The 23,546-nt window shown below is 51.5% G+C and overlaps 1 pseudogene; it reads right to left on the reverse strand.

Moving 5' to 3' along the window:
* LOC131481755 (mortality factor 4-like protein 2) overlaps positions 1 to 23,546 on the reverse strand; it is a 44,891-nt pseudogene that overhangs the window by 747 nt on the left and 20,598 nt on the right.

A 23,546-nucleotide genomic window follows, 5' to 3' on the forward strand; every position in this document is an offset into this window, starting at 1 on the left:
GATGTAAGAAACTAGTTAGAGATGGAAAGTCAGGTCTACTGAATAGATGTGAGGACAAAGAAGGGGAATAAACCCAGTCCCGCAAACCTGCAATCACCCCTACACACAGCTAATCAGGGCAGCACCTAGATTCCACCACAAAGAAGCGTACTTTGATGAAGACTCCAGAGGCACTCTGCTGCAAAACTAAAAGGTCTAGCTTCTTCCAGACTTGCAGCAAGAGTGTATGTGATACCAAGAAAAAGAAGTGGCACCAATACGTGAATTTCTTGAAGCTCAAGTCCTGCCCTTTACAAGGATCTCTACCCCTTCTTGACTTATTGGGGGTAAGGTGAAATTCTAGAAAAGACAGAAGGAAGGACAGGTTAGAACAAGCACTCTTGCCCACAGCTGCTCAGATGAGAGAACTTATAGGTCATGATAGGTCAAAGTCAACTTGTTCAGCAGTGGCCCAAGCACTGGACGCCATCAGCTCAAACTACCAACTGGGAGCTTCAGAGAAGCATCAAGGGAGAGCTTTTCAGGGGCACTTGTAGCGACCAGAAGATGAAATATAAGGTGCTATGAACAGTGCTCTTCCTCAAAAGATATCCCAAAGTCTGCCTAAAATCCCCCTTTAAGAAAACCACCTGGGCCCAGCATGGTAGACTAGTGGTTCACACCCTCACTAGGCAAGGGCAATGATCCCATATGGACACAGGTTCATGTTCTGGCTGCACCACTTGCCTTCCAACTCCCTGCTTGTGGCCTTGGGAAAGCAGCAGAGGATAGCCCAAAGCATCGGGACTCTGCACCTGTGTCAGAGACCAGAAAGAAGCACCTGGATCCTGAATCCAGATCAGCTCAGCTCTGGTCATTGTGGCCACTTACATAGCAAACCAGCAGACTGAAGAACTGTCTGTCTCTTCTCCTTTTTCTATATCTGAATTTCCAATAAACAAATAAATCAAGAGAAAGAGACAGCAAGAACATCACCCAATCCCTTCTTCCTCCCAAGCGCAGGACCTGCTCACTGCTCTCTAAACACATGGCCATTTCCCGTGGGACTCTCTGAACTTCTTTCATCATTTGGACTCTTATGGAGAAACCCTGGAGGTTCCAGGATTAACAAGGCACTGTTGCACCAATCACTTGAGAGTACAGTGAGAAGGGAAATCCATAAGCTATATGACAAGAGATCAGAACTTTCATATTCTCAGGAAAAGTGCCTGACACAACGATGCCCGGCTGGTGACAGACATCTTTCAGCATCAGTCTGCTGACTCTGGCATCCTACAACATCCCTCCTAAACACACACAAACACACACACACACACACACACACACACACACACACACACACAGGTCCTCCATTCTCCTTTAATGTCTCTTCCTTGCAGGGATAATACGCAGGCAGGCTGTGGATTTTCCCTTTTTTATGGAAGCCTAATTTGCAATTGGGTGCATTTTCTACCACAATGCAAACACAAAGAAAATGTACACACACACACACAACTTTATCAAAACAAAACAAAACTGAAATTAAAGTTCATGCAGGAAAAAGCAGAATTCTCATCAGTCCTATGCTTGTGTTACTGCAAAACCAATAAATTTGGCTCAGTTCTGTGAACCATCAGCAAGTATGTTCCTGGTAAAGCTGAAGGAACAAATTTCCCCATGCAAACAGGTATATCATCAACACACACCACCATCATTAGATGGTACATAAGCCATCACAGCACCTGTGGGCCCTACAGACAAATCTGTGTCTCAGAAAACCCAGCCTATCACTCAGAAGGGGAAAAAGGTTCTCTCAGCTGGTCTCAGAAGAGATTAAATGCTGCCAATTCTGTGAGTACAGTAGAAAGCAAATCCTAAAGATGAGCTGTATTAATGGACTTTACGTGGGGCTTTTTAATCTATTGTCAACACACGCTTGTCTATTTTCCCTGGGTCTGCCTTGTTCCCTGACAGACAGAACAGGCAGGAACAGGGCATTATCCAGCCCTAATCAGCACTCACAGCTCAAGAATCATGTCCCACTACCTGTTAAATGGGGACTGTTTTAGCAATAGCCGTTCTTTTATAATGAAGACTGTGTAATAAGACACCACTAATACACCCTGTCCTTATACTTAACAATCACATTCATTTCATGATATGCTATTTAATGAGGAAATCAGTTCTTAACCTGCTTAGAAACAAGGTACTGCTTTATTACAGGGAAAGTGCAGCTTGGCTGGAATGACCCATCAATCTGTTAGTGGAAGCAGTGTTTCCCCTTACAGGACAAATAGCACTGGTGTCAGGCTCTAAGAGCCAGTCAGCAATTTGAGAACAGAAAATTTAAACGTCAAATTGCCTTGAGTCACCTATCATTCAACATGCAGCTGGAACACAGAACATTATGCAGACAGCACTAGGGGAAATCTTCCTGGGATTATCCAGTGGATGTTTGAGAGTCCACATGCAGCTTGTTTTATTCAACCATTTATTCCATCCAAGGCCCTTCTATGAACTCCAGCTGGGATAGAAATAGTGTGTACCCCAAAAGATCTCACTGCACTTGATGAAAACAGAGTCTCCCTGGGAGGATAAACTGTAATCCAATGAATCCAAGTATCTAACAAGAAACTGGACATAGCCAGCCACAAGACTCAGAGCAGACAGACACAAAGAGGAGAGATTTATGAACTGGCAACAGGTGTTGGAGACAGTGCAAGGTGACACACAACTAACCAGTCTTACGTCATGTAAAGTGTGTGTTTTCAGAAACAGCTTTTCATTACCATAAGCCAAGCGTTAATAATTACTCTCAAGTTTTATGCTACTACAATTGTAAAAAACAGAAAGACAAATCTTTTTACTCCTATTTTAAATGTGAGAAACTAAAAGCCAGAAAACTTGAGGACCTTCCCAAGTCTTCAGTTGCAAAGAGGTGAATCAGACTTAAAGATGGGTCCACCTGTGTGCAAGGTTATTTCATTTTCTATGTTACCATGCAGTCTGTAATGAAGATGAGCCTCCCCTTGGACTACCTGCAGATCTACTGCATGCCCTGCACCTACCTTCTGGAACGTACAAGACACCATGCAAATACTATTGCTGGCATGGCCACTTGCAATGAGGCTTACACTTGGAAATTGGCCCTCAGGTCTGTAATCTGAGTTCATCCATGCCACATTCCAGTCATCTGAACCAACCAACTGTCCAAATGAGCAATCATCCAAACAAAAGCCCTTGGTGGCTTGCATTTTTTAAACTTGCATACAGCATTTGTCTTAACTATGATCTGGCACTCTTACGTAAACAATATTTCTGCAGGTCAAAACTGAACGATCCCTGGAAATTCCATATGATAGGAACTAATACAATACAATGAAGGGCAGGAGAAGCTAGGGCCCTGATCTTAGGTGGGACTGTTTACTTCACTAAAGTACACATTGTGCCTTAACTTTATACCAAGAGTAAGAGGACTCCAGCATATAGAGCAGCACTGGATCAGGAAGAAGGGGCCCAGAACACTGAGTCCCAGCTGTATCCTGAGCAATCATCACCCATCCAATCCTCTCTCAAACCCAGCTTCTACCTAGCTGACATAAATGTGACAAACCAGGGTCTTGAAAAGCTCCTTCCATTTAGGACACCTTATCACATTAGTACTCATCTGCGGACAGCAGGTCTCCAACAAGTGCAAACCACTATGGAGATGGACAGACAGAAAATAAAATGGAACAAATCCCAGGAAAGGGAAACTGAGGGTAAAGTCAAAGTTGGTAACGTCACACTATGGGAAAGGTCAAGACCTAGGAGGCCACAGAGTTCATGTTTCCACCTTCTCACCTGGTCAATACGCAATGCCCAAACAAGAACAGGACGGGCAGTCTGAACCACATTTCTCTCATCCTGCTCTTGCAAGAGGTTCTGAGCCCTTTAACATACCCAAATATCACACGTCAACAGCTAGTTGAATCTGGCATCATCCTTCACACGATTTATGGCTGCTGTCCCAATTCCTTGTGTGACATGCCTGCACAAGAGCATACTGCCAGTAGATGATTGGACAGGTTCAAGAATAAGATCTCCAGCATGACAGCATTTGGATGATAACACCAAATAGCTCAAATGGGCATGATGGGAAGAAGCAATCTTAAATGTAAGAATAATGTGGGGAATATTGTATACCCATCTTGTATATCCACACTGAGTACAAAAGAAACCTCACACGTCTAATTTTCCCATGGGCTAATCTACTCAGGGATTCCTGGTGTCCAGAACAAACATAATACATACTTAAATAAAACCATACATGGACTGAAACTCAGCAACCTATCCATACTTAACTTTACTTCACAGGTACAAAACCATCATAAAGTTTAAGTTGACAACACTGCAAGTAGACAGAGACTTTCAAAATGGCTGATCATTATCTAATGAACCCAACCAATAGATGAGGCCACACTCTGGTGTCCAGAGGGTCAGACCAGCTACAGATGTCCTGGAAGAACGCCACACCCAGCTTGTGAGTGCCCTACAATGTGGTACAACTGTGGGCCACTTCAAAAAGGGTTGGGGAAATGAGACATCTTATCATGAAATTTCTTTTAAATGCTTTGAACAAAATAAAGATGCTACTAATCAAAAAACCAGTCATTAATCCTAAAAAGAAATTTCAACAGCAGAGAGCAGAACACATCACATCAAATCCCATTATCTCTGGCTCCCCATAAAGTGGTGACTATTCAAAGCAAGTAACAAAACAACTTACACTTTTGATGAGCTGGGTGCTGGTATAGGGAAATCATTGAAGACATCGTGCAGGCGACAATCCGTGAACTTCAGCTTCCCAGATAATCCCGTTCACCTGCTTCTTCATTTCATGTGTCCTAGACACGGTCTGCTGGAAAATTCCTGGAGAAACTGCAGGAGCTGTTTCCAAGGCAAGAACACACTGCATCAGGCGTTAGGAAAGGATCTGCTTTGTCTGCTGGATCCTACTCTGAGGGTTCCAAGATCTAGTGGAACTGGACGATACCAGGATAAGGTCAGTTTATGTTGGCCACAACTTCCTGAAAGACACTCAGTGTTACATGCTGGGCATGCTACAGAACCTCTACTACCATTTATAAATGCTCTCCATGGGACACTAAGTCACCAACCTCAAATTCCTGGCTCCCACCAATCCTGTCCCCACACTTGGCACCTAAAGGTTGTTGCCCATGCCAAATTATCATTGCCACACAGGGCATCAAGGTTCCTCTCCTCCCTCCAAACCTCCACAGGCCTCCATCCCATGCCTGTGTCCAGTGGCAATCACCAGAGTCAGATGCTCCTGCAGATGTCTAACATCAACTAGAGCCACCTCACACAGCATCCGACCCCTGTGCCTGCTCAGCTCTGAGGCATGACAGACAGAAGTGGAACTGAACCTGGTCGCAACAGCAGCCAGAGCCCAGCCTGCCCAGTCCCAGTGAGGTCCCTGTGCCCTGGCACGGCACCTCCAGCCCTATCCCAGCCCTTCCAATCCACCATGGTGTCTGTCCACTTTTATCATCTGTGCCACACAGCTCACGTGGGGTTCTGCGGGGCAGACCACCCACACGGACCCAGGGACTACAGTGCTCTAAAAACTGAGTCCCAGTGGCCAAGCTGTTCCTGAGGCATGATGCTGACATGCGACTCCAGCACACAGAAAACCAGGGCATTCCTGCCACTCCATCATCGTCCTGTGCGGGGAAAGACCATGGCCACCTGGGCCAAGCATATCTGGCCCCAGTGTAGTTTCTCCTGCCAGGCACAGTCCCTCTGCCCCAGTATGGCCTATTCACTTGAACCCAGATGCTCCAGCCCCAGCCAGGCTCCTCAACTTTTGCCATCCTGACCACCCAGCTCACCTGGGCGTTGCATGTGGCTGCACAGTCAATCCAGACTCAGGGACCACAGTGCTCATCAAATGGAAACCCTGCAGCCAAGCTGGTCCTTGGACCAGGCACTGGCACCCTGGTGACCCTGGCACACTCATGTCTGACAGATGTCCTATGAGGGAAAACCCGAGGGCACCTGGGTCCAGCCCCAATGCAGCCCTTCTGCCCAAGCCCAGACGCTCCACCCCAGCCGGGCCCCCTCCACTTTTATTGTCTGTGCCGGGCTCACCTGGGGATCCATGTGCCTGCATAGTCCTTTGGGGCCCAAGGTCCTTCAACCAAGCTCATCCTGGGGCATGACTCTGGTACCTGGACCTCAGTACCCATTACCCCACTGCATACAGAACATCTGGCATGCTCCTGATGCTCAGCAGGACATCCTGTTCAAGGAAAGACACGGTCATCTGAGCATTCCCTCTCCAGCCCCAACGAGTCTCTCCACGCAAGCCCAGCTCCTCTGGCCTAGCCAGGCCATCCACCCACCTGGTACCCTCCAGTGCAGCCTTGCCCCACCACACAGGCCCAGGCCCTCCACACAAGCCTGGTCCCCTCCACTTTTGCTATCCAGCCTCGAGACACCTGGGGCCCTGAGAAGCTGTTTGTGCAGTCCCAGAAAGCCCAGCCATCGGTACACTGAGTCCCTGTAGCCAAGCTGGTCCATAGATGGGACTCCAACACTCACATAACCCCAGTACACTCCCATTCAATTTCTGTCCTGTTGGAGACAGACCATGGCCAGCATCAGTCTGCTCCCTCCATCCCTAGAGCAACCAATCCATCCCAGTAGGGATGTTAGCATAGCCCCCTTCACTTTGACCATTCACATCATGTGATTCACTTGGGGATACACAAGGCTGCATGAACCATCTGGCCCCAGGTACCACAGTATTCTGGGAACCAAGTCCTGGCAGCCAAGCTGGTCCTAGAGCTTAACCTCAGCCCTCACATGACTATTGTGCCCATGAAAACTCAGTGCACACCTGCCTGGTGGTTCTAGTTAGGGGAAACATCACAGCCACCTGGGTCCAACCTGTCCGGCCCTTTGTGGCCCCTCCATCTAGGCACAGACACACACCCCAACCAGGACCCTCCACCCCAGCACTACCTCTGCACCCCAGCCCAATCATCCTTCCAGTTTTGCCATCCCAGAAGCACAGCTTATTGAGGGTTCCAGAGAGCTATACAGTTGCTTTGGTCCTAAGGACCTCCACGCTCAAGGAACTGAGCCTGGACAGCCACGCTGGTCCTAGAGCTCAACAGTGGGCCCAGACCCTGAACCCTGAAACAGCAGTCATGCAGCTCAACTGGGGATTCAAAGGGCTGTACAGCACTTCAGGTGCCAAGGACCATAGAGTTCGGAAAACCACGTGGCAGCAGCCAAGCCAGAACTGGAGCTTGATCCCAGCGTCATGATGATCCCAGGACCCTCCTGCTCGAAGGTTGTCCTGCCAGGGAAATAACATGGCCTCCTAGATCCAGCCTGTCCAACCCAAGTGTGGCTGCTCCACTCCTTCATGCCCCAACATCTCAGCTCTGCCCCGGCGGGGCTCCTCCACTTCTATCTTCCCAAGCATGAAGCTTGCCCGGGGCTCGGCAGGGTTTCACAGTCCATCTGGGCCCAAGAAGCACAGAGCTCTAGGAACTGAATCCTGGCATCCAAGCTGGTCCTGAACATGACCTTGGCACTGAGAGACCCTGGAACATACAGAACCCTGTTTTTGGCACTCTGTCCTGTTCAGGAAAAGACCATGGCTGCACGGGCCTATTATTTCCAGCCCCAATGCAGTCCCTTCTGTGAGGTACAGACCCTCAATCCTAGCATGGTCCCTCTGGCTGAGCCTGGCTGCTCCATCCCCAGCCCAGCCACCCCAACACAAAGCAGCATCCCATGCCAGCCTGGCCCCTCTGGCCCTGCCCCTGCACCCCTCCACTTTATCCATTCTAGCCATACGGGTCACCTGGGGTTATGAGTGGCTGCATGCCCTCTCACGCACGCCCAAGGAACACAGCCTTTGCCAAACCAAAGTCCCAAAGAGCTCATTTGGAGACACTAGCCCAATACCCATGTGACCCAGCCAGGTACTCTAGCACAGCCCCTAAGCCCCTGAGAGGCCCCTCCACTTTCCCCAACTTGGCCATGGACCTTACCTGCAGTTGCTCAGGTCTGAACAGTCTATCCCTGTCCAAAGACCTCTGTGTGCCAGGAATCAGGTCCTGACAGCCAAGCTGGTCCTGGGGCGTCAACCAGGCACCCACATGATGCCAGCCCCTCAACCCTGTCCCCGCCCCCTCACTCCAGCCCAGGGCCCCTCCACTTAGACCATTTTGAAGGCATGCTTCAGCAGCAGTTCCTCAGGGCTGCACAGTCCTCTCTGTGTTCTGGCAACTGACCACCAGCAGCCACACTGCTCCTGAGGTATGACCCTGGTGCCCATGGGACCCCAGTGACCACATGACCCTGTCTAGCCCCGCTGCCCCAGCCAAGCCCCTGTAGCCCAACTCAGCCACATAGCTTACCTGGGATTCCACAGGACTGTGCTATCCATCAGGGTTCAAACACTACAGCACTTGAGAGCAGAAATCTGCAGCCAAACTGGTCCTGAAGCTTGACTCCGGCGGACTCCTGCTGCAAAGTCCTGTTGCAGAAACAATGTGGTACCTGAGTCCAGTCTGTCTAACCCCAAACTAGCCCTCCTGCCCAGTCCAGCACCTGAGTCCCAGACCACTTCCCCAACTTCTACCATCTCAGCCAGGCTACTCAACTCCTTTCAAGAGGCCTACATTGTCCGTCCCACCCCCAGGATCCCAGCACTCAAGAACCAAGTTACGACTGTTGCTGGTCCTGCACAAACGTGACCGAGAGCCCAAGTGCCCACATCCTACACATGACCTGGTGTGCCCCTGCCATACGGCCCTCCATTTGGGAAAAAAACCAGGAGCAGCCTGGACATGAATCAAAACACGCGCAAACACACACACACGCACACACACGCACACACACACACACACACAAAATAACAACCACCACCACCTACGAAAAAGGAGCTGAGGTCCCAGTGGCGAGGCCTAGCAGCCAAAGTCCTTGCCTTGAACAGCGCCGGGATCCCATATGGGCTCCGGTTCTAATCCCAGCAGCTCCACTTCCCATCCAGCTCCCCGCTTGTGGCCTGGGAAAGCAGACGAGGACGGTCCAAAGCTTTGGGAACCTGCACCCGTGTGGGAGACCTGGAAGAGGTTCCTGGTTCCCAGCTTCGGATCAGTGCAGTACCGGCCGTAGCAGTCACTTGGGGAGTGAAGCTTCGGACGGAAGATCTTCCTCTCTGTCTCTTCTACTCTGTGTATATCTGATTTGGTAATAAAAACAAAAATAAATCTTAAAAAAAAAAAAAAAGAAAGAAAAAGGAGCTGAGGCTGAGGACACCGGTGACCTAAGGTTGCCAGGGCCAACCACTGCGCCTCAGCCAGGGCCCTCTGTCCCAGACTGTCCCAGCCACAACCCCTCCACCCCAGGCGGGAGCTCTCCATCCCATCCGGGAGTCCTCCAACCCGTCCCAGCCCAGGGACCCTCTGTCATAGCCAAGAGCTGTCCGCCCATAACCCAGTGACCCTGCGCACCAGCCCAGTGGCCCTCCACTCCGGCCCAGTGATCCTCCACCCTGGCCAGGAGAACTCGGTCCCAGCAGAGAGCCCTCTACCCCAACCGGGAACCCTCCACCTCAACCCAGTGACCCCACGCTCCACCTCAATAACCTTTCACCCTGGCTGAGAACCCTTCTACCCTGGCCAGAAGGCCCCCCACCCTGGCCCGGTGCCCCTGCAGCCTTGCCGGGAGCCCCTCTACCCCGTGGCCCGGTGCACTTCCACCCTGGCCGGGAACCCCTCCACCCCAACCCGGTGCCCCTCTGTCCTAGCCGGGAACCCCTCCACCCCAACCCGGTGCCCCTCTGTCCTAGCCAGGAGCCCCTCAACCCTGGCCCGGCGCCCCTCTGTCCTAGCCACGAGCCCCTCCAACCCGGCCCGGTGCCCCTCTGTCCTAGCCACGAGCCCCTCCACCCCGGCCCGGTGCCCCTCTGTCCTAGTCGCGAGCCCCTCCACCCCAACCCGGCGCCCCTCTGTCCTAGCCGGGAGCCCTCCACCCCGACCCGGTGCCCTTCTGTCCTAGCCGCGAGCCCTTCCACACCGGCCCGGTGCCCCTCTGTCCTAGCCGCGAGCCCCTCCACCCCAACCCGGTGCCCCTCTGTCCTAGCCGCGAGCCCCTCCACCCCGGCCCGGGCCCTCACACTAACTATCCTGTCCGCTCACCTCGGAGTCCTGGCGTCGAATGACTCCTGAGAGTGACCCTGACGCCAGCGTGACCCAAGCGTGTGCGTGACCCCGGCGCTCACGTGAGGACGTCACCTACGTGACCCCGGCGTGCTCGGCAATGGCCGTCCTCCAGTGCATCTGGAAGGGAAGAAGTGAGGCGCGCAAAACCCTAAGTCAGTGACAGAGGATCTTCCTCTGTCTGTCTAGATTTCCATTAAAAGTAAAACGTTTAAAAAGAAAAAAAAAAAGGAAGAAAGTACGGCACTGGTCAGGAGCCAGTTTTTTTTTGAGGTTTTTTTTTTTTTAAAGATTTATTTATTTTTATCACCAAGTCAGATATACAGAGAGGAGGTGAGACAGAGGAAGATCTTCCATCGGATGATTCACTCCCCAAGTGGCCGCAACAGCGTGACCCCAGCTGGTGCTGCGCCGATCCGAAGCCTGGATCCAGGAACTTACTCCAAGTCTCACGTGTGGATGCATCTTTAAAAATAAAAGGTAATCCCGATGCACGGCACTGGTCAGCGGCCAGTCGGAAGGCCCCTGCCGCTTGGAAGGGTAGGAGATGGTGGGGCCTTCCCAGGACCAGGTCAGGGGAACTCGGGAGGGCGCCCGGCTGCTTGGACCAGTGGGAGGTGGGAGTGCCTTCGCTGGTCGGGGTTGGGGGATGCCTTCCCTGGCTGTGGTGGGGGGTGGGAGGGTGCTCAGAAGGGTAGGGTGTGGGGGAGCCTTCCGCAGCCCGTTTCTCGGGAACCCCCAGACTCCTGGAAGGGTAGGGGGTCAAGGCACCTTTTCTGGCCCAGGTCTGCAGCCCCTCTAGCAGGCCCAGCCACCTGAAGGGTTGGGTGGGGTCGTCTTTCCCTGCTGGGTCAAGGGAGCCTTCCCCAGGCCGGGTCGTGGCAGGGGGACCCCTAGGGCAGGTCCCCAGACTCCTGGAAGGGTGGGGGGTCGGGGCGCCTTCCACAGCCCTGGTTGGGAGTAGGGGATTGGGCGCCTTCCCTGGGCAGGGTCTGGGGTTCCCTTGCATGGTCCTCCTGCCATCTGCAAGGGTGGGGGTTGGGGGCAATCAATCTGATCCTTCCATGTACTGGGATCCCATATGGGAGGAAGTTCAAGTCCCGACTGTTCCACTTCAGACCCAGCTCCCTGCCTGTGGCCTGGGAAAGCAGTAGAGAAGGCCCGAAGTCTTGGGGCCCTGTACCCGTGTGGGCGACCCAGAAGAAACTCCTGGGTTTGGATGGACTCAACTGGTGCCATTCTGGCCATCTGAGGAGTGAACCAGCAAATGTAGAATCTTTCTCTGTCTCTCATTCTCTCTGTAAATCTGCTTTTCCAATAAAAATATTAAAAAATGCTTTTATCGATCAAGAAAGGGAGGGACAAGGGATGGGGAAAGGCTAGAAACATGGCAAGGAATGAGATGTCCATGTATATGTGTGTGTGAATTTAGGTGTATCTATATGTATGTATTTTTAAAAGTATATATTTGTGTATTTGTATGTGTGAATGTAGGCATTGTGAGTTTTTACTTGTGTATTCATGTGTTTAGATATGGGCAAGGGGTGTGGTTGTGTGAGGGGCGTGGGTATAGAGGGGACATGGGGGGGACAGGAGAGGAGGGAGGAAGAAGCGGGAGTGAGAGGGAGACAGGGAAGGAGAGACAAGGGGAGATGGGGTGGGGAAAGGCAGGGAACCATGGCAAGGAATGAGATATCCATGTATATGTGTGTATTATTAAGGTATATATTTATGTAATTGTGTATGAATAGAGCCATGTATGAGGTTATATTTATATTTGTGTATTCATGTGTTTCGATATGGGGAAGGGGCGTGGGTGTGTGAGGGGGCTCAATTATTGAGGTAACATCTGGGACAGGGAGAGGAGGCAGGAAGAAGGGGGAGAGAGGGAGATGCAGAAGGGGAAGACAAGGGGAAAAGGGGTGTGCAAAGGCAGAAAACCTGGGGAAGGAATGGGGTATTGTGTGTGTGTGTGAATGTAGGTGTATATATGTATGTATATAGTGTAAAGGTGTATATTTATGTAATTATGTGTGTGAATGTAGGTGTATATATGTATGTATATAGTATAAAGGTGTATATTTATGTAATTATGTGTGTGAATGTAGGTGTTTACACATAGGTATATATTATAAAGGTATGTATGTAGTCATGTGTGTAAATTAGCCATGTATAAGTTTATCTAGGTATATATTTGTGCATTCATGTGTTTAGATAATGGAGAAGGGGTGTGGGTTTGTGAGGGGGCACAGGAAAAGAGGGAGACTTATGGGCACAGGGAGAGGAGGGAGGAGGAAGTGGGAGAGAGATGGGAAGAGAGAGTCAAGGGGAAATGGGTGTGGGGAAAGGGAACCAGGGCAAGAAATGGGGGTGTGTATATGTGTGTGTGCTTCAGTATATACACAGGTGCTTATAAAGGTGCATGTGTAATTATATGTGTGCATGTTTATGAGTGTGTGTATGATTTTACATAATTGTGTATGTCTGTGTATACATGCATACCTATATAAGTATTTATGTATGTATTTACATGGATTTGGTTAAGAATTATATATATGTTTACATAAGTATACGTGTTTATGTGTAGCTATTTATGTAATCAACCAATGGTTACATGTGTGCACACATGCAATGATGTAGGTATATGTATGCATGTATATTAATTATGTGTATATGATGTATTTACATATATATTTAGGCATTATGTGTTTACATGAGTATGTATGAATATAGCTATATATTTGTATTTAGTTGTATATTTGTTAGTTATATATGTATGTATTGTGTGTGAAGGAACCAATGTCATCACCGTGGCTTTTAGCAGAACAGAAGCAGGCATCTCTAGATGTCCCAGCTGCTCTGCATCACTTGCAAGTCCCTGCTGGTGGTCTGGGAAAATACTCTGGGTTAGTCCAAAGCCTTGGGACTCTGCAGCTGTGTGGGAGACCCAGAAGAAGCTTTAGGATCCTGATTTGGATCAGCTCAGCTCCAGGCATTTCAGACACTTGGAGAGTGATCCAGCAGAGGGAAGATCTTCCGCTCTTTACACTTCTCTTTGAAATATGCCTTTAAAAATAAAGTAAAATAAATTATGCCTTTAAAAACAGTGTGGTATCTTAGCAGCTAAAGTCTTCATCTTGCACATGCCAGGATCCCAAATTGCTGTGAGTTCTTCTTTTTTTTAAATTCTTTTATTTTAATAATCTTTACATTGTCAGGTCAAGGGCTACAGGAAAGTGGGTAAAAGCATTGTTTCCATATTAACGTTATTTTTTTTTTCTGTATCTGGGGAAGGGGAGAGATAAAGGGAGAAGCCCCTCCCAGCTTCCCACCCATCCCCGGTCCCCAATGTGAGGCATACGCTGAGTGTCCTGATCATGCAGTTTTGAAAGTTCAACAGGTCTTGGACTTCAGGTGACATTAAGGATGGCAGGAATACAGGCATTTATCACTTATCCTGTCCCAATCCTGGGAAACAAGGTGCCAGCCAGGTCACGTCTCAGCTGCTCTACTTTCTATTGAGTCCCCTGCTTCTGTTCTGCTAAAAGCCACGGTGATGACATTGGTTCCTTCACACACAATACATACATATATAACTAACAAATATACAACTAAATACAAATATATAGCTATATTCATACATACTCATGTAAACACATAATGCCTAAATATATATGTAAATACATCATATACACATAATTAATATACATGCATACATATACCTACATCATTGCATGTGTGCACACATGTAACCATTGGTTGATTACATAAATAGCTACACATAAACACGTATACTTATGTAAACATATATATAATTCTTAACCAAATCCATGTAAATACATACATAAATACTTATATAGGTATGCATGTATACACATACATCCATAATTATGTAAAATCATACACACACTCATAAACATGCACACATATAATTACACATGCACCTGTATAAGCACCTGTGTATATACTGAAGCACACACACATATACACACCCCCATTTCTTGCCCTGGTTCCCTTTCCCCACACCCATTTCCCCTTGACTCTCTCTTCCCATCTCTCTCCCACTTCCTCCTCCCTCCTCTCCCTGTGCCCATAAGTCTCCCTCTTTTCCTGTGCCCCCTCACAAACCCACACCCCTTCTCCATTATCTAAACACATGAATGCACAAATATATACCTATACAAACTTATACATGGCTGATTTACAACGTGACTACATACATACTTTTATAATATATACCTATGTGTAAACACCTACATTCACACACATAATTACATAAATATACACCTTTATACTATATACATACATATATACACCTACATTCACACACATAATTACATAAATATACACCTTTACACTATATACATACATATATACACCTACATTCACACACACACACAATACCCCATTCCTTCCCCAGGTTTTCTGCCTTTGCACACCCCTTTTCCCCTTGTCTTCCCCTTCTGCATCTCCCTCTCTCCCCCTTCTTCCTGCCCCCTCTCCCTGTCCCAGTTGTTACCTCAATAATTGAGCCCCCTCACACACCCACGCCCCTTCCCCATATCGAAACACATGAATACACAAATATAAATATAACCTCATACATGGCTCTATTCATACACAATTACATAAATATATACCTTAATAATACACACATATACATGGATATCTCATTCCTTGCCATGGTTCCCTGCCTTTCCCCACCCCATCTCCCCTTGTCTCTCCTTCCCTGTCTCCCTCTCACTCCCGCTTCTTCCTCCCTCCTCTCCTGTCCCCCCATGTCCCCTCTATACCCACGCCCCTCACACAACCACACCCCTTGCGCATATCTAAACACATGAATACACAAGCAAAAACTCACAATGCCTACATTCACACATACAAATACACGAGTATATACTTTTAAAAATACATACATATATATACACCTACGTTCACACACACATATACGTGGACATCTCATTCCTTGCCATGTTTCTAGCCTTTCCCCATCCCTTGTCCCTCCCTTTCTTGATCGATAAAAGCATTTTTTAATATTTTTATTGGAAAAGCAGATTTACAGAGAGAATGAGAGACAGAGAAAGATTCTACATTTGCTGGTTCACTCCTCAGATGGCCAGAATGGCACCAGTTGAGTCCATCCAAACCCAGGAGTTTCTTCTGGGTCGCCCACACGGGTACAGGGCCCCAAGACTTCGGGCCTTCTCTACTGCTTTCCCAGGCCACAGGCAGGGAGCTGGGTCTGAAGTGGAACAGTCGGGACTTGAACTTCCTCCCATATGGGATCCCAGTACATGGAAGGATCAGATTGATTGCCCCCAACCCCCACCCTTGCAGATGGCAGGAGGACCATGCAAGGGAACCCCAGACCCTGCCCAGGGAAGGCGCCCAATCCCCTACCCCCAACCAGGGCTGTGGAAGGCGCCCCGACCCCCCACCCTTCCAGGAGTCTGGGGACCTGCCCTAGGGGTCCCCCTGCCACGACCCGGCCTGGGGAAGGCTCCCTTGACCCAGCAGGGAAAAGACGACCCCACCCAACCCTTCAGGTGGCTGGGCCTGCTAGAGGGGCTGCAGACCTGGGCCAGAAAAGGTGCCTTGACCCCCTACCCTTCCAGGAGTCTGGGGGTTCCCGAGAAACGGGCTGCGGAAGGCTCCCCCACACCCTACCCTTCTGAGCACCCTCCCACCCCCCACCACAGCCAGGGAAGGCATCCCCCAACCCCGACCAGCGAAGGCACTCCCACCTCCCACTGGTCCAAGCAGCCGGGCGCCCTCCCGAGTTCCCCTGACCTGGTCCTGGGAAGGCCCCACCATCTCCTACCCTTCCAAGCGGCAGGGGCCTTCCGACTGGCCGCTGACCAGTGCCGTGCATCGGGATTACCTTTTATTTTTAAAGATGCATCCACACGTGAGACTTGGAGTAAGTTCCTGGATCCAGGCTTCGGATCGGCGCAGCACCAGCTGGGGTCACGCTGTTGCGGCCACTTGGGGAGTGAATCATCCGATGGAAGATCTTCCTCTGTCACCTCCTCTCTGTATATCTGACTTGGTGATAAAAATAAATAAATCTTTAAAAAAAACTGGCTCCTGACCAGTGCCGTACTTTCTTCCTTTTTTTTTTCTTTTTAAACATTTTACTTTTAATGGAAATCTAGACAGACAGAGGAAGATCCTCTGTCACTGACTTAGGGTTTTGCGCGCCTCACTTCTTCCCTTCCAGATGCACTGGAGGACGGCCATTGCCGAGCACGCCGGGGTCACGTAGGTGACGTCCTCACGTGAGCGCCGGGGTCACGCACACGCTTGGGTCACGCTGGCGTCAGGGTCACTCTCAGGAGTCATTCGACGCCAGGACTCCGAGGTGAGCGGACGCATGGAAGCGCAGGTAAGGCGCGGACGGCATAGTTAGTGTGAGGGCCCGGGCCGGGATGGAGGGGCTCGCGGCTAGGACAGAGGGGCACCGGGTTGGGGTGGAGGGGTTCCCGGCTAGGACAGAGGGGCACCGGGCCGGGGTGGAGGGGCTCGCGGCTAGGACAGAGGGGCACCGGGCCGGGGTGGAGGGGCTCGCGGCTAGGACAGAGGGGCACCGGGTTGGGGTGGAGGGCTCGCGGCTAGGACAGAGGGGCCCCGGCTTGGGGTGGAGGGGCTCACGGCTAGGACAGAGGGGCACCGGGTTGGGGTGGAGGGGTTCCCGGCTAGGACAGAGGGGCACTGGGCCGGGGTGGAGGGGTTCCCGGCTAGGACAGAGGGGCACCGGGTCAGGGTGGAGGGCGCTGCGCGGGGGTGGACGTGCGACGGGCCGGTGTGGAAGGGCTCGCGGCTAGGACAGAAGGGTACCGGGCCAGGGTGGAGGGGCTCGCGGGTAGGACAGAGGGGCACCGGGCCAGGGTTGAGGGGCTCCCGACTAGGACCGAGGGGCACCGGGTTGGGGTGGAGGGGCTCCTGGCTAGGACAGAGGGGCACCGGGTTGGGGTGGAGGGGTTCCCGGCTAGGACAGAGGGGCACCGGGTTGGGGTGGAGGGGTTCCCGGCCAGGGTGGAAGTGCACCGGGTCACTGGGTAGAAGGGCTCCCGGCAAGGCTGCAGGGGCACCGGGCCGGGGTGGGGGGCCTTCTGGCCAGGGTGGAAGGGTTCTCAGCCAGGGTAGAAGGTTATTGGGGTGGAGCATGTGGTCAGTGGGTTGAGGTGGAGGGTTCCCGGTTGGGGTAGAGGGCTCTCTGCTGGGACCGAGTTCTCCTGGCCAGGGTGGAGGTTCACTGGGCCGGAGTGGAGGGCCACTGGGCTGGAGCGCAGGGTCACTGGGTTATGGGCGGACAGCTCTTGGCTATGACAGAGGGTCCCTGGGCTGGGACGGGTTGGAGGACTCCCGGATGGGATGGAGAGCTCCCGCCTGGGGTGGAGGGGTTGTGGCTGGGACAGTCTGGGACAGAGGGCCCTGGCTGAGGCGCAGTGGTTGGCCCTGGCAACCTTAGGTCACCGGTGTCCTCAGCCTCAGCTCCTTTTTCTTTCTTTTTTTTTTTTTTTTTAAGATTTATTTTTGTTTTTATTACCAAATCAGATATACACAGAGTAGAAGAGACAGAGAGGAAGATCTTCCGTCCGAAGCTTCACTCCCCAAGTGACTGCTACGGCCGGTACTGCACTGATCCGAAGCTGGGAACCAGGAACCTCTTCCAGGTCTCCCACACGGGTGCAGGGTCCCAAAGCTTTGGACCGTCCTCGTCTGCTTTCCCAGGCCACAAGCGGGGAGCTGGATGGGAAGTGGAGCTGCTGGGATTAGAACCGGAGCCCATATGGGATCCCGGCGCTGTTCAAGGCAAGGACTTTGGCTGCTAGGCCTCGCCACTGGGACCTCAGCTCCTTTTTCGTAGGTGGTGGTGGTTGTTATTTTGTGTGTGTGTGTGTGTGTGCGTGTGTGTGCGTGTGTGTGTGTTTGCGCGTGTTTTGATTCATGTCCAGGCTGCTCCTGGTTTTTTTCCCAAATGGAGGGCCGTATGGCAGGGGCACACCAGGTCATGTGTAGGATGTGGGCACTTGGGCTCTCGGTCACGTTTGTGCAGGACCAGCAACAGTCGTAACTTGGTTCTTGAGTGCTGGGATCCTGGGGGTGGGACGGACAACGTAGGCCTCTTGAAAGGAGTTGAGTAGCCTGGCTGAGATGGTAGAAGTTGGGGAAGTGGTCTGGGACTCAGGTGCTGGACTGGGCAGGAGGGCTAGTTTGGGGTTAGACAGACTGGACTCAGGTACCACATTGTTTCTGCAACAGGACTTTGCAGCAGGAGTCCGCCGGAGTCAAGCTTCAGGACCAGTTTGGCTGCAGATTTCTGCTCTCAAGTGCTGTAGTGTTTGAACCCTGATGGATAGCACAGTCCTGTGGAATCCCAGGTAAGCTATGTGGCTGGGTTGGGCTACAGGGGCTTGGCTGGGGCAGCGGGGCTAGACAGGGTCATGTGGTCACTGGGGTCCCATGGGCACCAGGGTCATACCTCAGGAGCAGTGTGGCTGCTGGTGGTCAGTTGCCAGAACACAGAGAGGACTGTGCAGCCCTGAGGAACTGCTGCTGAAGCATGCCTTCAAAATGGTCTAAGTGGAGGGGCCCTGGGCTGGAGTGAGGGGGCGGGGACAGGGTTGAGGGGCTGGCATCATGTGGGTGCCTGGTTCACGCCCCAGGACCAGCTTGGCTGTCAGGACCTGATTCCTGGCACACAGAGGTCTTTGGACAGGGATAGACTGTTCAGACCTGAGCAACTGCAGGTAAGGTCCATGGCCAAGTTGGGGAAAGTGGAGGGGCCTCTCAGGGGCTTAGGGGCTGTGCTAGAGTACCTGGCTGGGTCACATGGGTATTGGGGTAGTGTCTCCAAATGAGCTCTTTGGGACTTTGGTTTGGCAAAGGCTGTGTTCCTTGGGCGTGCGTGAGAGGGCATGCAGCCACTCATAACCCCAGGTGACCCGTATGGCTAGAATGGATAAAGTGGAGGGGTGCAGGGGCAGGGCCAGAGGGGCCAGGCTGGCATGGGATGCTGCTTTGTGTTGGGGTGGCTGGGCTGGGGATGGAGCAGCCAGGCTCAGCCAGAGGGACCATGCTAGGATTGAGGGTCTGTACCTCACAGAAGGGACTGCATTGGGGCTGGAAATAATAGGCCCGTGCAGCCATGGTCTTTTCCTGAACAGGACAGAGTGCCAAAAACAGGGTTCTGTATGTTCCAGGGTCTCTCAGTGCCAAGGTCATGTTCAGGACCAGCTTGGATGCCAGGATTCAGTTCCTAGAGCTCTGTGCTTCTTGGGCCCAGATGGACTGTGAAACCCTGCCGAGCCCCGGGCAAGCTTCATGCTTGGGAAGATAGAAGTGGAGGAGCCCCGCCGGGGCAGAGCTGAGATGTTGGGGCATGAAGGAGTGGAGCAGCCACACTTGGGTTGGACAGGCTGGATCTAGGAGGCCATGTTATTTCCCTGGCAGGACAACCTTCGAGCAGGAGGGTCCTGGGATCATCATGACGCTGGGATCAAGCTCCAGTTCTGGCTTGGCTGCTGCCACGTGGTTTTCCGAACTCTATGGTCCTTGGTACCTGAAGTGCTGTACAGCCCTTTGAATCCCCAGTTGAGCTGCATGACTGCTGTTTCAGGGTTCAGGGTCTGGGCCCACTGTTGAGCTCTAGGACCAGCGTGGCTGTCCAGGCTCAGTTCCTTGAGCGTGGAGGTCCTTAGGACCAAAGCAACTGTATAGCTCTCTGGAACCCTCAATAAGCTGTGCTTCTGGGATGGCAAAACTGGAAGGATGATTGGGCTGGGGTGCAGAGGTAGTGCTGGGGTGGAGGGTCCTGGTTGGGGTGTGTGTCTGTGCCTAGATGGAGGGGCCACAAAGGGCCGGACAGGTTGGACCCAGGTGGCTGTGATGTTTCCCCTAACTAGAACCACCAGGCAGGTGTGCACTGAGTTTTCATGGGCACAATAGTCATGTGAGGGCTGAGGTTAAGCTCTAGGACCAGCTTGGCTGCCAGGACTTGGTTCCCAGAATACTGTGGTACCTGGGGCCAGATGGTTCATGCAGCCTTGTGTATCCCCAAGTGAATCACATGATGTGAATGGTCAAAGTGAAGGGGGCTATGCTAACATCCCTACTGGGATGGATTGGTTGCTCTAGGGATGGAGGGAGCAGACTGATGCTGGCCATGGTCTGTCTCCAACAGGACAGAAATTGAATGGGAGTGTACTGGGGTTATGTGAGTGTTGGAGTCCCATCTATGGACCAGCTTGGCTACAGGGACTCAGTGTACCGATGGCTGGGCTTTCTGGGACTGCACAAACAGCTTCTCAGGGCCCCAGGTGTCTCGAGGCTGGATAGCAAAAGTGGAGGGGACCAGGCTTGTGTGGAGGGCCTGGGCCTGTGTGGTGGGGCAAGGCTGCACTGGAGGGTACCAGGTGGGTGGATGGCCTGGCTAGGCCAGAGGAGCTGGGCTTGCGTGGAGAGACTCGTTGGGGCTGGAGAGGGAATGCTCAGATGACCGTGTCTTTCCTTGAACAGGATGTCCTGCTGAGCATCAGGAGCATGCCAGGTGTTCTGTATGCAGTGGGGTAATGGGTACTGAGGTCCAGGACCAGAGTCATGCCCCAGGATGAGCTTGGTTGAAGGACCTTGGGCCCCAAAGGACTATGCAGGCACATGGATCCCCAGGTGAGCCCGGCACAGACAATAAAAGTGGAGGGGGCCCGGCTGGGGTGGAGCGTCTGGGCTTGGGCAGAAGGGCTGCATTGGGGCTGGACCCAGGTGCCCTCGGGTTTTCCCTCATAGGACATCTGTCAGACATGAGTGTGCCAGGGTCACCAGGGTGCCAGTGCCTCGTCCAAGGACCAGCTTGGCTGCAGGGTTTCCATTTGATGAGCACTGTAGTCCCTGAGTCTGGATTGACTGTGCAGCCACATGCAATGTCCAGGTGAGCTGGGTGGTCAGGATGGCAAAAGTTGAGGAGCCTGGCTGGGGCTGGAGCATCTGGGTTCAAGTGAATAGGCCATACTGGGGCAGAGGGACTGTGCCTGGCAGGAGAAACTACACTGGGGCCAGATATGCTTGGCCCAGGTGGCCATGGTCTTTCCCCGCACAGGACGATGATGGAGTGGCAGGAATGCCCTGGTTTTCTGTGTGCTGGAGTCGCATGTCAGCATCATGCCTCAGGAACAGCTTGGCCACTGGGACTCAGTTTTCAGAGCACTGTAGTCCCTGGATCCAAGTGGATGGTGCTGCCCTGCAGAACCCCACGTGAGCTGTGTGGCACAGATGACAAAAGTGGACAGACACCATGGTGGATTGGAAGGGCTGGGAAAGGACTGGAGATGCCGTGCCAGGGCAGAGGGACCTCACTGGGACTGGGCAGGCTGGGCTCAGGCTGCTGTTGCCCCCAGGTTTAGCTCCACTTCTGTCTGTCATGCCTCAGAGCTGAGCAGGCACAGGGGTCGGATGCTGTGTGCGGTGACTCTAGTTGATGTTAGAGATCTGCAGGAGCATCTGACTCTGGTGATTGCCACTGGACACAGGCATGGGATGGAGGCCTGTGGAGGTTTGGAGGGAGGAGAGGAACCTTGATGCCCTGTGTGGCAATGATAATTTGGCATGGGCAACAACCTTTAGGTGCCAAGTGTGGGGACAGGATTGGTGGGAGCCAGGAATTTGAGGTTGATGACTTAGTGTCCCATGGAGAGCATTTATAAATGGTAGTAGAGGTTCTGTAGCATGCCCAACATGTAACACTGAGAGTCTTTCAGGAACTTGTGGCCAACATAAACTGACCTTATCCTGGTATCGTCCAGTACCACTAGATCTTGGAACCCTCAGAGTAGGATCCAGCAGACAAAGCAGATCCTTTCCTAACGACTGATGCAGTGTGTTCTTGCCTTGGAAACAGCTCCTGCAGTTTCTCCAGGAATTTTCCAGCAGACCGTGTCTAGGACACATGAAATCAGGAAGCAGGTGAACGGGATTATCTGGGAAGCTGAAGTTCACGGATTGTCGCCTGCACGATGTCTTCAATGACTTCCTTATACCAGCACCCAGCTCATCAAAAGTGTAAGTTGTTTTGTTACTTGCTTTGAATAGTCACCACTTTATGGGGAGCCAGAGATAATGGGATTTGATGTGATGTGTTCTGCTCTCTGCTGTTGAAATTTCTTTTTAGGATTAATGACTGGTTTTTTGATTAGTAGCATCTTTATTTTGTTCGAAGCATTTAAAAGAAATTTCATGATAAGATGTTCTCATTGTCTCATTTCCCCACCCCTTTTTGAAGTGGCCCACAGTTGTACCACATTGTAGGGCACTCACAAGCTGGGTGTGGCGTTCTTCCAGGACATCTGTAGCTGGTCTGACCCTCTGGACACCAGAGTGTGGCCTCATCTATTGGTTGGGTTCATTAGATAATGATCAGCCATTTTGAAAGTCTCTGTCTACTTGCAGTGTTGTCAACTTAAACTTTATGATGGTTTTGTACCTGTGAAGTAAAGTTAATTATGGATAGGTTGCTGAGCTTCAGTCCATGTATGGTTTTATTTAAGTATGTATTATGTTTGTTCTGGACACCAGGAATCCCTGAGTAGATTAGCCCATGGGAAAATTAGACGTGTGAGGTTTCTTTTGTACTCAGTGTGGATATACAAGATGGGTATACAATATTCCCCACATTATTCTTATATTAAAGATTGCTTCTCCGGTCCCGGCGGTGTGGCCTAGCGGCTAAAGTCCTCACCTTGAAAGCCCCGGGATCCCATGTGGGCACCAGTTCTAATCCCGGCAGCTCCACTTCCCATCCAGCTCCCCGCTTGTGGCCTGGGAAAGCAGTCGAGGAAGGCCCAATGCATTGGGACCCTGCTTTCACATGGGAGACCTGGAAGAAGCTCCTGGCTTCAGATCAGCTTAGCTCCAGTCGTTGTGGCCACTTAGGGGATAAACCAGTGATGGAAGGTTTTTCTCTGTATCTCCTCTCTGTATATCTGCCTTTGCAATAATAAATAAATAAATCTGAAAAAGAAGATATGTGTGTTTGCATTTGGAAAGGATCCAACAAACATGCCATCCAGAACGGTAGGACTGGGGAATTGTGTTGAACTTCCCACACCCCACTGTCCTCTTTGCCCACTGCCTACTGCCAGCTCCATGGGTATTTTAGGTTAAAGAAGGAAGTACTGGGTGAATGATGAGAGACTTGGTAGGCATGCCAGTTCTATATTTAAGTAAAAATATCTTGGTTGAGGGTGGCTTATTGCCTCTGTAGGGTGGGGCTAGGGATAGGGGGACCCTCAGCATGGCTCTGCTTCGTCTGTGGCCTTGATGGAT

The sequence above is a fragment of the Ochotona princeps genome, chromosome 13 (genome assembly GCF_030435755.1).
Source record: "Ochotona princeps isolate mOchPri1 chromosome 13, mOchPri1.hap1, whole genome shotgun sequence".
Classification (NCBI taxonomy): domain Eukaryota; kingdom Metazoa; phylum Chordata; class Mammalia; order Lagomorpha; family Ochotonidae; genus Ochotona; species Ochotona princeps.